The 15,381-nt window shown below is 49.1% G+C and overlaps 1 protein-coding gene across 7 annotated transcripts in view; it reads left to right on the top strand.

Annotated features, from left to right (window-relative positions):
* The window catches only part of USP21 (ubiquitin specific peptidase 21), a 1,008,218-nt gene that overhangs the window by 370,317 nt on the left and 622,520 nt on the right, over positions 1 to 15,381 (top strand). The window lies entirely within an intron of this gene.

Genomic DNA, 15,381 nt, shown 5'->3' with positions numbered 1-15,381 from the left:
CTGCTGTAATACATTGAATTCTTAGCCACACCTGTGCCTTATTTGGGCAATTGCCTTGTTGCAATTAACTACTCATCCCTTTAAAAATAAAGATATAAAAATTGCTAACCATTTAGGTTGGATTGCTAATTTCTTTTTTTTATTCAGCAATTTTTGCTGATCAATTTTACAAAACTCATTTATGCCTTGCCTTAAAGACAGTCAGTACTGGGAGACTTTGTTTCCCTTAGTCCTTTCCAATGTTGCAACTTTTATGCAACATGTAACAAGTGTACAATGTACCTTACAGTGCACTTGGGTCTAATAGTCATTTCCAAAGGCCCTAGATCAGTGGTCTTCAAACATTTTTGGCCTGAGCCCCCCCTGAGCAAACTTTTGGCAGGCTGGGCCCTCCAAAATGCCAAATGGACCATATGTATTTCGCGCCGTCACCTGCTCCCTTCACAGTCGCTGAACTCCCTCATCCCACTCCTACTCAGTCCCTGGGCTCTCCCCACCCCATCACAGACCTGGGTTCTCCCCGCCCTGCTCCCACCACTATCACATGGTTCCCGCCCATTCTCCTCCCACCACAGTCCCTGGGCTCCCCCCATCCCGTTCCCAATACATTCCGAGGGCCAGTGGTAGGCTGGTGAATTTTTTTCAGTGAGGGGCATAAATATTACCCCCAAAAATGCCATAGTGAGGGAGCCTGAACCAGAACCAAAACCAATCAAGAGGGGTTCGGGGGGGACGGAGGGGGTGGGGGTTCCCCTGTAAAAAAAGTTTTTAATGTGTTCAAATGTCGCATTGTAGAGCATACTTAAAAAGACAATGGGTAAATAGCCAAACAGTTTACAGTTGGTGCTGGGGGGCCGAGGGGGAAGGCATTTTTTACTGGACATCTATGATAGATGTCCAGTAAATAGATGCCATCCCTGTCCCCTGGGCCTAACATAATCAACATGATTATGTGTGTATGCTAGGTGCTGGGGCACCAGGGGGGGAGAGCATGGTGTTTTTTACTGGACATCTATGATAGAAATTCAGTAAACAAAATACAATCCCTGTCCCCTGGGCTTCACAGCGCCTCAGAAGGAGAGCTGATTTTGACAGGTGGGTAGAGGGATTAGGTATTTTTAAAATGCCTTTGTTGTACAGCCCTCCTCCCCCCCCCTCTATCCACCACTTGCCAAAATCAGCTCAATGGACCAAAACAAACTAACACATACATTCATACAGCAATCACTCGATCATTCACACGAGCACCCATAACAATACTCTCACTCATAACACAAGCATACACGCATCCATACACATGTTTAAATGAAAAAGAAAAGAACATAAACGTACCTTCTGTATTGGCCTGCGTGTGGGTGCTGAAACACCCTGCTCCAGGCTGCTCTGTCCGTATGTGCGAGGAGGCGCAGGAGTTCCCCCTCGTACATACAGACATGCAGTGCCCCAGCCAGAATTTCCATTGAGCTATGGAATGCTGGCAAAGCAAAACACCCCAGCCTTGCATGGATCAGTGAGCATGTGCGGCTGGGCAACTGAACTGTCAAAGGGAAATTGTGTTTCCCTTTGACAGTACAGCCAGCCCAGGAGCACTCCCTCAACTGGAAAAAGCAGATGAGAGAGTGCTCACTGTTTCACCGGGCTAGCTCCTTAGCTCCTCCATAATGGGTGTGGGGGCCACTCGGTGGGCACCCCCTCGCCATTGTGGATGAGCCGCCAGGGTCGGACTGCCCTATAAGGCAATGCCTGTACCAAAAATGCAAAATGCTAGTGTGGGCCAGTCAAAATGGGCACCTTTTTGGCCAATGTGGGCCAGTTTGATGAGTTACTTCACTATGCAGTTAGTCATTTTGACCATTGTTGCTTAATAAATATTCTTTAAATATCACAATTTACTTACATTTTAACACTAAGCACCCCCTTGGGTGCTATTTTCCATTGGTGCCTGAGACAGTTTCATGCTTCAGCCCGACCAGTTGAGCCACCCCTGCCCATTTCTTCCAATCTAAAAAAAAAAAGAAATATATATATTTTTCTTAAATTTCATGCTGGGCTCTCACGGCCTTCCAGGGATGTACCCGCAGCCCCCTGCAGGGGTGCGGGCCACAGTTTGAATACCGCTGCCCCAGATACTCTGAGGATTTTTTAGGAGATGTACAGGTGTGTCACAGACAAGGCTGTGGCAGCTTATCTTTCATATATTTTTAACCCTTTCCTGCCAAGTAAACCGCATTAACCGCGTTTGGCACGAACAGGTGGCCTCGCTCCAAAATGGCTGTGCCACGAGGTTCTTTGTCCTTTCCTTTGGCCATCTTGCCCCTTCACCTTCCCCAGGTTGAGCCAACCCGGGTCAGTCCTTAATTTTGTGCGTGCATTCTACCGCGAAACGCCAAGCTTTTGCAGGCTTCTGCATGCCTTGTGTGCATGCTTCAAGGATGTGGGCAGGGGTGTCTGTCCCCAATACACATCTTGGGTGCCAGAGAGTCTGAAGTGCTGTGAATGCCTGGGACCACAGTTGTCCGTGATTGGTCCACGTATGGTATGCCTGAATGTGAGCATATCTCCCATTGGGCCCTCTCTTAGTTTTGGCACGAAGAAGATTCTGGATAAGAGAAGGGCCCACACAGCTATACCATGTCGATCTCTGGAGTTCTCACTGAATGAAGGATAGGATCCAAGTATCCTGAAACTAAGAAGCCGAGTCGAGGAACCTCTGGTGACTCGATTGAAGGTTTGGCACCCTGAGCCCGCTGTCGTCCCTCTGGACGCCTCTGCATCTGGTCGTCCAAGGTCTGTGAAGATGCTTCGACCCATTGGAATAGTGGGACCAACTATTCTTGGTACCTTCATCAAAGCCTGCAAGTAAGCCTTCTCTGAAGTGTCCCTGGGCCAACCAGTGGGCTGACCATCTTATGCAGGACCTTTGCCCTGATGCACCGCCGTTTTGAGGAGACACCCGAAACTTGGTACGTCGCTAGCTCTGTGTTCACAGCACTCTCCCACCGTACACTTGGCGTTCCCAGGTCTGGAGTAAAGTGAGTGCGCCAGAACCTGATTATACGCGGTGACTGGGTCGCCCAGCCATAGTGACGAACTTTGCAGATGCGCTGCTTTTGTGTCCGTCTTGCCCCTAAAGTCTGCTGCAGTGAAACTGGCCTGATCCATCCACCAGGAGCAGAGAAATCGCCACTGTCCTGTTTGGGAATCATCGATGGATGTTCGTCACTGAAAGCCGCAGAGCTGCCAAATTGCTGCACTTGAACCTGCAACCGAAGTGGACTCGACTGCCGAAGTTTTGTCTGGAGTGTGTCGGGGGTCAGTGAGTAATTACAACCCTAACCAGTGGCCCCTAGCGCCTCCATCCATTTTTACCCATGAGTGGCCCCTGAGGGCCCCCGCTCCTTTCCACTGCTAGTGCGAACTAGCAAACAATTCCCAAACTCTGGAACCTGTTCTGCCCTGTTGGGAAGACCCTCCACGAATAGTGGGAACTTATTCTTCATCGCCTCACCCACCTTCCTGTGCTGCTACAGACCCTTGAAGAGACCCCGTTTGCCCCATTTCTCCAGCATTGGATCCTTCATGGATTCACATGCTGTCAATATTTCCCGTCGTCAGGCTGGGAATCCTCGATAACTTTAACTTAGCGTTTTCCTATGGAAAACTTCGACACTTCAGTGTCCTATCAACATTCTTTTTGGGTGCTTCAGGCTACACCCATAGGATGTCTGATATAAATAGCCAGGCCCCAGCAGCTCCCCTTCAGATTTCAACCATCTCCGAACTGTTGGGATCACCTCGTGTTTCTCTGTGTTTTGCACATGCTTTTTCGTATCCAGCCAGTATGTCACGCTGTTTAGGACTTGTGCTACCTGCGGCCTGAAAAAAGTGTTCGAAGGTGACAGCCATATGGATGGTCTCTGTCTGTACCCTCATTCAGCGGATGTCTGTGAGATATGCTAAGGACCTCAACCGCCGGCTCATCTGTTGGCTGAACGAGGGCACTTACCCGCTTTCGGAGGTGGGTTCGGCCCGGGGGGGGCAGTCTTCGCTGATGGCGGGGAAGGCCTCTGCACACTGACGGGCGGCTTCGGCGGAGCCACCCGCTAAGAAGCAACAGACAGAGTTGCAAACGTCGGAGGTGGGGAGAGGTAGCAAGTCCTCTACGTCCAGGTCACATCACTTCAAAGGGGTGAGTGGCTCCTCGTTGTCCAAGTCGGGTCAGACAGACAAGCCGAAGGTGGCCAGTGGTAGGCCCGAGAAATTAAAGGCAGCGTCGGACAGAGGATAGTCGAAGCCAAGGGAGTCTTCATCCTCAAAGCACTCGTCGTCTAAGGACCATCGTAGATCTTCGTCCAGCCGGAACTCGTAGAAGCACCGTTCTGGCTCTTCCTCCAAGAAGTCTGTTTCACCGGAGAAGTCTAGGCCCGTGGAGGACTCGGTTCCTACGACAAAGGTGTCATTGACTTATGTTCTCTCGGTGACAGTGGTGGTACAATCTGCTCTTCCGTCTTCGACGGTGGTGGCGTCATCTCCGTCCATGGCCGTGACTGGTCCGCTGTTGTTGTCGGCGCCAATAGATACAGAGGGCTTGTTGCCGACGGGAGGGCTGTGGCAATCTACCGGCTTTGGGCCCATGCTTCCTGTGGACATTCTGCAACAGCAAGTAGTTGCATATTCTGTTTCCTTGGGACTAGAGGAGGAACAAGAACCGCTTTTCGATCCGTCACCTCTGGGTCTGCAGGGTGCACGCCTGTCGACTGGGTTAAGGGCTGGTCCACCCCTTTACCCATTGGTGAATCCGCAGTCTCTGCTATCCTTGCAGGTGTTGAATACTCTCCAGTGGTTTTTGGGGCAACTGGATGAGAGGCTTCTGCTGCCTTCGAGCCCGATGGCTCTGGTGGTTGCGGGGTTCCTGGTGAGGCCCCTAGAAAGTCGCCTCTGGTGCCATTGCTGTCACTGGTTGGGTAGGACCGTCCCAGAAGTCATCCTGAAGAAGGGGCGTTGCCAGATTCGGATCAGGAGAGTGCGCCTCGAGATACCCTGTCAATGGCGCCATCCTTTTTCAGAACCTGCAGTGAAGGGTTACCTGGAAAAGAAGTTCAAGGCTCCCGAATCGACCCCCAAATGCCTCGTGTCGCAGCCAACGCCCGAGTCTATGGTTTCTGCGGCTGCTAGCCATAAGGCCAGAAGCCAGCACAAATGTGTTACGTCCCCGGACGGTGAGGCCAAAAAGCAGGACACATTTGGGAAGAAGGTCCTGACTGTGGGGGCTACTACGGGGAAAGCTGCAAATTCCTTGGCGATTATGGCCAGGTATGATGGAGAAATGTGGCACAGGCTGGCCCCGATTTTAGATCTCCCGGAGCAACACCGCAAGGGGGCGATGCTGCTGGTACGTGAGGGTGAGGAAGCCTCTAACCACAGCATCAACATTGCAGTGGACCTGGCGGAGTCGGATTTTAAGCAGATCAATAATGTGGTTGTGCTCCGGTGGCAGGCTTGGCTGAGGTGCACAGATTTTCGGCCGGAAGTCCAGCATAAGGTCGTGGATATGCCCTGTGTGGGTGTACACTTGGTCGGGGAAAAGATCGACAAAGCCCTAAAGGGGATGAAAGAAGACACAGACGGCAAAGTCTTTCGGTTCCCTGCAGAGTGGCCGTTCTTTTCACTCGTTTCAGGCCTTTCGTGGAGCTTCGGGTAATGCCCGGTTTGCCGCCTCCCGAGACAGAGGTTACGGTCACTCCGGCTATTCGTCTTAAGGCTTCAGGCGCTCGTTACAGTCGGCTCAAAAGAACAGAGACTTTCAAGCACAACATAAGAAGGGTACGCCCTCCTCGGCTGCTAAAGGACAGCTGTCAAAATCTCAACAATGACTGCGATATGGGCAATCTGCTGGAGGCGGGGCAGGGTGGCGATCCACATCGAAGAGTGGCATCTTATAACTATGGACCATTGGGTACTGGATACATTACATCTCGGCCATTCATTGGAGTTTCGGCGCCCTTCAATCCCCATTCTGCCCGTGTATGGGGCACAACCGCATCTTCCGCCCAGGATGCATGATTTCCGCCCTGCCGCAAGGGCAGGTGGTGGAAATCATGCTATGCTAGCAAAAGGGGCAATAGAACCTGTACCGGTATCGGAACATGGCAAGGGGGTGCCTATTCTAGATCTGCAGCCGCTGAACAAGGATCTGCAATGCCTGAAGTTCAAGATGCTCACACTTCAGGATGTCATCTGCTCGGTGCAACCGGGGGAGTTCCTGGCATCGTTAGATCTGGAAGACGCCTACTTTCACACCCCTATGCAGCAAAACCACCCCAAGTTCCTGCGGTTTGTAGTGGGGGAGGATCATTACCAGTTCTGTGTCCTCCCGTTTGGCCTCAAGTCATCTCCCAGGACATTCACAAAGTGCCTGGCCCTGGTGACCGCCTTCCTGTGCAGACAAGTCCATCATGTGTACCCATACCTGGACAATTGGCTGGTGAGGGGACTGTCGCTGGAACGAACATTTGAGTCTCTCCTGGCGACCATGGGCCTGTTGCAACGGCTGTTTCTAGGGGCTCAGTTTCTCACACAGGACAATCTGGTGAAGCATTACAGTGAAAGAGTGGAGAAGTTGCGGGCAAAAGTTGGCGAGTGGGGCCATGGTACGGTGGTCTCGGTCCGAAGTTTCATGTCGCTGTTGGGGGCCATGGCGTCATGCATTCCGCTTGTCCCAAATTGCCACCTGTTCATGAGACCAGTGCAGGAATTTCTCGCAGACAGGTGGTCGCAGAGTCGAGGGTTGGGGTCGGACAAGGTGGTCATCTCCTGGGGGCTGGTGGAGGCCCTTCAGTGGTGGACTTGCACAGAAAATCTCATACGCGGCATGCCCCTGCTGGAACCGGAATTTCAGTTCACGATTGTGGCAGACGCTTCCCAGGTGGGGTTAAGGGGGGGCGCACCTCGACAAGTCACAGGAACGGGCATATGGTCTCAGGAGGAGACATTGTTGCATATCAACGTGCTGGAGTTGAGAGTGGTGCACTGGGCGCTGAAGTATTTCTACCTCGCATTCAAGGAGCAGTGTTGCGGGTGTTGACGGACAATACCACCACAATGTTTGATTTGAGGAAGCAGGGCGACACGCATTCCCGGATCCTGTCAAAGGACGCTCAGGAGGTATTGCATTGGTCTCTTGCTCAGGGGATTCACATTGTAGCTTACCATCTGCCGGCGGTTCAGAATGTCCAGGCAGACATGCTCAGCAGATAAACCAGTCAGCTGCACGAGTGGCGTCAGAAGGAGCAGGTAGCAAAAATATTCAGAAAATGGGGGTCTCGCCCGCCAGACTTATTTGCCACACAGTAGAACAAGCAGTGACTGGGGTTTGCCAGCAGAGTGGCTCATCCGGAGTCAAGGGGGGGGGGGGAGCGTTCTCGTTCCCGTGGACGGGACTCTTCGCGTATGCGTTTCCCCAGTTTCTGCGGATTCGGAGGACGATCCAGCTGGTGCGCAAGTACCCGTGCAGAATGATCTTAATAGCCCCATTCTGGCCCAGGCAGATGTGGTTTTCAGATCTCCTTCATCTAACAGTGGAAGAGCCGGTTCGTCTAGGAGCAGATTGAGATCTCCTTTCGCATGATGAAGGAAAAGTGTGGCATCACAATCTGGAGTCTCTCAGCCTCTCTCAGCCTGGCGGCGTGGCTTCTGATCACGCCGAGTTCGGTCTTCTAGGTTTATTACAGGAGTGTCGTTGGATCCTGGAGGCGGCAAGGGCCCCTTCAACCAATGTATCATATGGTCATAAATGGGCAACGTTCTGTGCCTGGTGTGAATGGCACCCAGAGGTGCAGTTGTTGGACGTCTCTCCGGCTCAGATTCTTCCTTACTTGTTACAGCTTGCGCAAGGGGGCCTGGCGTTGTCATCGATCAAAGTGCATTTAGCGGCCATTTCCAGGTTCACAAGACGGCGCCATGCTACTCTTCTGTTTAGTGATCGGTTTGTTAAACATTTTTTGAAAGGACCGTTTCGTACATTTGCCCCGGAGAAGAGGTTTGCACCGGTGTGGAGTCTCAATGTAGTTCTCTCTGCTCTCATGAAACGGCAGTTTGAGCCCATGTCACATGTAAAGTTCCTCTCATGGAAAGTTGCTTTTCTGCTTGCGATCACGTCGGCCAGAAGAGTATCAGAATTCCAGGTGCTAGTTGTTGTCCCGTCGTATTTGAGAATTATGAAGGACAAGGTTCTCCCGGTTACTAATCCGCACTTTATCCCGAAAGTACCGTCAGCATTTCACAAACTGGCCTCCATTGCCATACCCTTGTTCTTTGATAATGCAACCACGCCGGCAGAAAAGGCTCTGCATTCTTTGGACGTCAAGAGGGTGTTGACATTTTATCTGTACCATACTCTGGGTTTCCGGAGGTCTAAACAGCCGTTTGTGGCATTTGGTCCCTCCATCAAGGGACTATCTATTTCCAAGCAAGGTCTTTCCTGTTGGTTCTTCTCTACAATTTTGTTTTGTCATGCGAAGGCTGGCAAGCCTTTGAGGGGCAAGCCAAAGGCCCATTCTACATGGTCCACTGCGTCGGCGGCAGCACTATGGGCTGGTATACTGCTCATTGACATTTGCAAGGCGGCATCCTGGGCGTTGCCGCATGCCTTCACCGGGCACTACTGTCTGGGGCAGCAACATGTGGAAGATGTGCAGGTAGGACGGGCAGTCCTCCAACGCCTGTTTCAGTAAGGTAGGCCCTGCTGCTTCAGGATTTTTCTGTTTGTTTTATACCTTGCTTTGTTGATTATCATGCCTGTGGGTACATGTCATTCTTGGGGGTTCGTTGTTATGTCTTAGAGCATAGGGTTTGGTTTGCCTGTCATGCACCTCCAAGTTGTCATACTGCTATGTAATCTATTCACAGCAAGTGAATCCATGAAAGATCCAATGCCAGAGAAGGGAGTAGTTGGTATCCTTCATGGATTCACATGCGCCCACCGACCGCCCCTGCAGGCAAACCTTGGGTCGGGTTTCTGCGGGGGCGGAGCTATTTATATCAGACATCCTAATGGTGTAGGTTGAAGCACCCAAAAAGAACGTTGATAGGACATTTAAGTGTCGAAGTTTTCCATAGGAAAAAGCTAAATTAAAGTTACTGAGGATTCCCAGCCTGACATCGAAATATTCACAGCATGTGAATCCATGAAAAATACCAACGCTGGAGAAATGGAGTTACAGGTAAGAAACTATCCTCTGCATTACCGCGTGCGCCAGCATTGCAAGTACACTTGAGCACTAGGCTCCACTCTTCTTAGAGATTGGACTGCCTCTCAGGATTGTGGTGGATGCAGAACAGACTCAAGACTATTTACCCTGCCTGGTTCCTTCCCCTTTTAGGTACGGACCCCTTTCGTGCATTAACCCTTTAGACCCCATTGTTCTTGTATATATGTATTTAGATAGGATTGTATTGATCTAAAAGTAGTACTGTGATTGTTATTGTGTGGTGAACTTTCAAAGGCCTTGAAATAAATGCATTTGTTTTTTTAATATATCTACACCTGTCAGGGAGTGATTTGTAAGTGTCCTTTACTCTGTGTGCTCAATGAGGTCTTTCAGTCACCCTCACCCCTCCTGAGACCTAGATTTGACTGCTGCCAATGCTACCTTGATTGGTCTGGCTTGTCCAGAAGGTTACCCGGTTCCAAGAAACTAGGCTGGCCTTCTGAACCTCTGCCCACCAGGTCAGAGTTCAGAAATCCATCTCAACAGCTTCCCATGCTCAAGACGTTGCCTTTGGTAAGGCAGTACTTTACTCTGCCCTTGAAAATACTTAATATATATATTCTACACCCTCCTCCTATCAAACATACTGCTTTGGGAGTCTGTCAAAGATGAGGAATACGTTGGAGGACACAATCCATTTGAATAACAAGTTACTTACCCCATGTAACGTTCTTTCGACTGGAAGTTCCTCCAACGTATTCATCATCGCCCTCCCAACCTACCCCTCTGTAGAATTTCCCATGGTATTACAGCTTCTGTTCCACCAAGGCTGAGTACTATCATGCCCTTATTTATGGGCATCTGGGCTACACAAAGAGGGAAAAACAGAACTGAGGCCAACAGGCTCTGCGTGTGCTACACATACCCTCCGATGACGTCACCCTCGACAGAGGCCTTGAGAGACATCGACTCAACGCCATCGATGCACGTCGCCCTCTGACAAAAAATGTTTTCCGAAGCAGCTGAAGCTGGACATTACATGTCAAAGATGAGCAATACATTAAGTAACTTGTTCAACTTGTTTGTGTTGTTTTTAAATGAACCCCATCTAGTTCCTTGCACTTGCATTGTTGGTGCCCCCACAAGGGGCGCCTTGTTAGTTATGTTCCTACTCCTTACAGAATTTGGGATATTGATGACTTTCTTTTCAGTCTATAAATTACACTTCCCCCTTCTGAAATGATTGAGTGGTTACATATTTTGCCCTGGCCTCATTACACTCTGCCGGTGTCAGTATCCAGGCACGGAATGGCACACATCCCGAAACCTGGCTGTGGCGGTTGCCATGGTGCTGTACAATGTGTCCTTGGAACAACGCCTATACAAAGTGCAATGACATAACGCTGGGCGTGATGATTTCAGACCCAGCAGAGCTCCAACCGCACTGCAAGCAGTGCTTAAATATTAGCAAGAATGCATTTCTCAACGCTTCATCTTGCGAGTAGTGTTTTCCATTGTTTAACTTAATGCAATCTGGCTTCATGCCCCTGATTGCCATCCCAGACTCATTTCTGGATTTCCCCTGTGCTTGCTGCTGATCGGACTCTTCTGACCCTGGATTGTTTTTGGAGTTTACTAGAATACCACTGTGGTTACCTGGACATAGATATTACCTGGCGTCTTGGGTTCTGGCAGGTTTGGACCCCCTGCATTCCAGCCTGACCTGTTCTAACCATCACAGATGATTACTGTAAATGCTTGGTTGTACGCCCACAGAATTATGGGCTGTGCCATATTGCTTGGGCTGACTGGCTTTCACCTAGGTCTCTCTGCTTCTTCCATGCTGTGGTGTTGTCCAGTTATTCTTTCTCCTAGAAACTCCTATCATAGTTAAGCCCTTATGCTTTTCGGGTCACGTCTTTGCAGATTCTTGGACCTTTTCTGTCCTTGCAAGGCAACTTCCAGGGAGGATCCTCTGATCTATGGAGTATTCCCTTCTTGACACTCAGCCCTGACTTTAGGACTTCTGCCATCTCCTCTGGTAAAGACGGTGGGTATTCTTTGGTCCGTTTTACTTGCCTATGCATTGGCCTTCTGCACTCTGCTGACTTGCAGCACTTTTACTTGCAGCCCTGGGGGAGAGTCTGTTCGTATTCCTCTCTGCGCCTTTTCATTCATTTACTTTGTATCCAGGATATTCAAGGCATCTGGAACAGTGCTACAGGAGGGGTGAGGTAAGGGGAGGGGAGTCTTTTGGGGCTCCTACAGCCTTACATATTGAGCTGTCCACTCTCAGCACTTTGGAGTTATGGACGTAGGGGCGGACCCGATGGCCGTCTTGTTACAGGCCATAAATAATTTACCCACCTATATGGTGGCGGGTAATGCCTCAATCAATCAGCGGATTAATGTAATACAAAGTAACATTCATCCCTTGACGCTGGATGAGAGTTTGCAGGTGCAGCACCTCCTTTCAGTTCCTTCTCCTAGACCGGCCACTGTTCCTCCCGCAATGGTGCTCTGAGCCCCATTTCCTCTGGCTCCTCCCAAAAGGCGTATTGCATGTTTGTTAATCGGTGCAAGCTACACTGCACATTGTATCTTATGGCCTTCACCAATGCGACTATTAAAGCTACATTTGTCCTCTCCCATTTGGGGGTGCAAGAGCCGCTTGTGCTAATCCATTGTTGGAAGCAAATGACCCCATTCTTTATGATTTTGATGTGCTTCTACTGGCAATGAATTGGGTCTTTGATACCTTTTGTCACGCACAGGCAACAGATCTTGAACTAGTAGAATTAGTGTAAGGAAAGAACAGTTTCCTTATGTATGTTGCCGGTTCAACCAGCTGGTGGCAGAAACGAACTGGCTGAAGGCAAAGAAGACACTCTGTTTTACAAAGGGTTTTCTGTTGAACTGGAAGACTCTTTAGCAATCGTTCCTGCCATTCCATCGATTTTCCCATCTCTGGTATATGTTGTACTTCAGGTAGTTGACCAGTTGACAAAATGGCGCAAGGAAAGACAACATCTTTAAATAAAGCAGGCACCCCAGTTGTTTCATGGGAGGAGAACCTGAACCCATGCAGATAGGGCTGGTGAGAGAGCCGTTAAATTGAGCTGAACGCAGGCAGGTCTCTGATCTTTGTCTGTATTGTGGTTAGGCAGAGCATTATACTAGGTCCTGTCCCAAAAGACAGCCAAAGTAGTCTGAGAACACCTCAGTCTGGGAACACCTCAACCCGTCCATGATTGGGGGTCCCACAGACAAGTCTTTGTCAAGACAACTCAGTGGCTGAGCCTGTACAGGTTTGCCTTGCAGTCAACGGGTTTATATTAACAGATGCTTGTGCCAACTTGATCAATGGTAGAACTATGGGGCCACTGGGAACTATATGTACATTGAATGCGTTAAATGCCTAGGAGTTCCCATGGTCCCTAAATCCAGCTCTGAATCCGTTCATGCAGTAGATCGCACCAGCCCCATATCTGGCATGGTAACAGAACAAACTTAGGAGATTGCTGTGTGTACTTTCCAAGTACATCAAGAAAAGATCTGTTTCCATCTCAGTGCAGCCCCACAGTTTGGTGTTAACCTTGGAGTTGCCATGGCTGCAACATCATAATCCAATCGCTGACTGGATCTTGAAGTCTGTCCATTTTGTCTCCAATTACTGTTCCCGACAGTGCCTGGACAATCCGTCTGGTTTTGCCTTGTTATGCCCTCCTCATGCAGACAGACGCAGTAGGCGCCATCACGCATCTCATCAATCACCTCCTACCAAGGGAATAGCAGGATTCGAAGAGCGCGTTTGACAAAAAACAAGCTAAACGATTGTCCCTGCATAGATGGTATGAGTGCCTCATAGACTTATTAGCAGAGGCTGCAATTCCCTGCAGTAGGATCTATTCTAACTGGAACAGAGGCCCTGTAGAACATTTTAAATGAGGCTTTAAGAATGGTGTTTATAGGTCTTTACTTTTTCATACAGTGGCATCCCTGCTCTTTTTAGTTTCTAAAAAGGGAGAGGATTTGCGGCCCTGCATTGACAACAGGAAGTTGAATGCTGTAACGGTAAAGAACTGATATCCTCTACTGCTAATTCCAGTGCTCCTCGACTGGTTCAAGACAGCAGTAGTATATAATAGATTGGACTTAAAGGGAGCATATAATCTGATATGAATGAGAGGGGGGGGGGGGATCAGTAGAAAACCGCCTTCAAAACCAACATTTTTCTGTTTGACTATACCCTTATGCCTTTAGGGGCTATGCAATGCCCCGGCTTTGTTCCAAAGATTTATGAACAACATCTTCCAAGACATGTTAGACCTCCTGTGTGATATACTTGGATGATATCCCCTTATTTTCAGACTCCCTAGAACAACATATACAACCTATCTGTTCTGTATTGCGCAGATTACAGAGCAATTCCTTATACACCATATTTGATGTATCTTTCACAGATCAGAAGAGGAGTAAAACGAGCATGTCAAAGGTCAGCGCTGTTCTAGAACGGCCTGCACCCATCTCTGTGAAATCGTTAGTCCTTCATAGATTTCGCCATTTTCTAGTTGTGATTCATACACTCCTTTTAAGTGATCACGGACCCATTGGCAGGGCTCACCAGTCCATCGGTTCCCTTTCTGTGGACCGAGGAATTCCAAAATGCCTTTGAGACTTTGAAGGTTGTTTTTTCTTCCACCCCAGTCCTACAGCATCCAAACGTAGACCACCCATTTGTGGTGGAGGCTGATGCATTTGCTGTGGCCATTGATGCAATCCTTGAGACAAATGCAATCAATGGATTTTTTCTCGAGGGGAAAAATTCTACCATTATGGAACAGGAGCTGCTGTTACACATAACCCTGCCCCTCCACATCCCCTGCTACCACCTGGCTATCCTAAACTTCCTATCCTAAAACATTTTGTAACATCAGTTTCACCTCCCACCTTTTCAAACTTTGAATCTTGTAACATGCTCCAAGACCACCTCTGAAAGGCCAGCACTGAACAAACCTTCTAATAAAATAAATTAAATAAGAGCTGCGTTCAAGGAGTGGCAGCACCATTTAAAGGGGGCAAAACACCAAGTGACACTCTATACAATGCCCACCACAATCGACAGGCCCTGGTATCCCTGAGATGTACCAGTGCTAGACAAGCAAGATGGCACTAGTTCATTACTCTATTTGACTTTATTATCACATATCTGCCAGGGTTTCTACATGGAAAGGCTGATGCATTATCACAGGAAACCAACATCTCTCAGAAACGAGTGAATGGTTGCATCCTTCCGTCTGATCATCTGGTATGTGTTTGTAGACCCTTATTAGTCGTCAGACAGTATCCAGTCCTGAACTCTGAACCATCCAGCTGAGATAGAAAGGTTAACACAACTCTTATTCTGGGTTTACTGTATGTCCAAGAAAATCTGTTTCTCCCGACCAACCCTGTCCGCTTGCACGCAACCCAGAAGTTCCATGATTCCTGAATTGCAGTCCATCCAGGAGAACAGAAGACCTTAGAGCGCTGCCTTCATTGTTGTTGGTGGCCCAATCAAAGGAGGGGCATGATCGATTATGTGCCTTGGTGTAGTACAATGCATCCCGAGGTGTTTGGAATGAAGCCTATGCTGAGGGCAGTGACATCAGACGCCTGGATGATGACATCAGAATCAGCGGAACTCCATCTCCACTGAAAGCAGTGCTGAAATATGAGGAAGAACCAGCTCTGAAGATACGTCTCTCAACTTTTCATTCCTTGAGTAACGTTTTTCATTTGTTTTACGTAAGAGAATCTGGTTTCTTTACACTGGCCGTCCATCCTAAACTGATTTCTGGATTTCCCTGGTGCTCGGCTCTGATTGGACCCTACTGTCTCTGTATTGTTTTTGGACTGAACTTGATTGTCCATTTGGATCCCTGGATACAACCTTTACCTGGCCTCTTGGGCTCTCTCAGGGTTGGACCCCTTGCATTCCTGCTTGACCTGCTCCTACCCTTCCATACTGTTACTGTGATTGCTTGGTTGTTGGCCCACAAAACTATGTACAGTGTCATATTCCTTGGGCTGACTGTCTTTCTCCTAGGTGTGTTTGCGGGTCTTGACCGGTGCAGGCCATAGTTGGTGCGAAAGCTCTAGCCAAAGCCAATCACTGTAGGCAATCTCCATT

Source organism: Ambystoma mexicanum, chromosome 1p (genome assembly GCF_040938575.1).
Source record: "Ambystoma mexicanum isolate Mex_15411 chromosome 1p, UKY_AmexF1_1, whole genome shotgun sequence".
Taxonomy (NCBI): domain Eukaryota; kingdom Metazoa; phylum Chordata; class Amphibia; order Caudata; family Ambystomatidae; genus Ambystoma; species Ambystoma mexicanum.
This window is presented reverse-complemented; position numbering and strand designations above follow the sequence as displayed.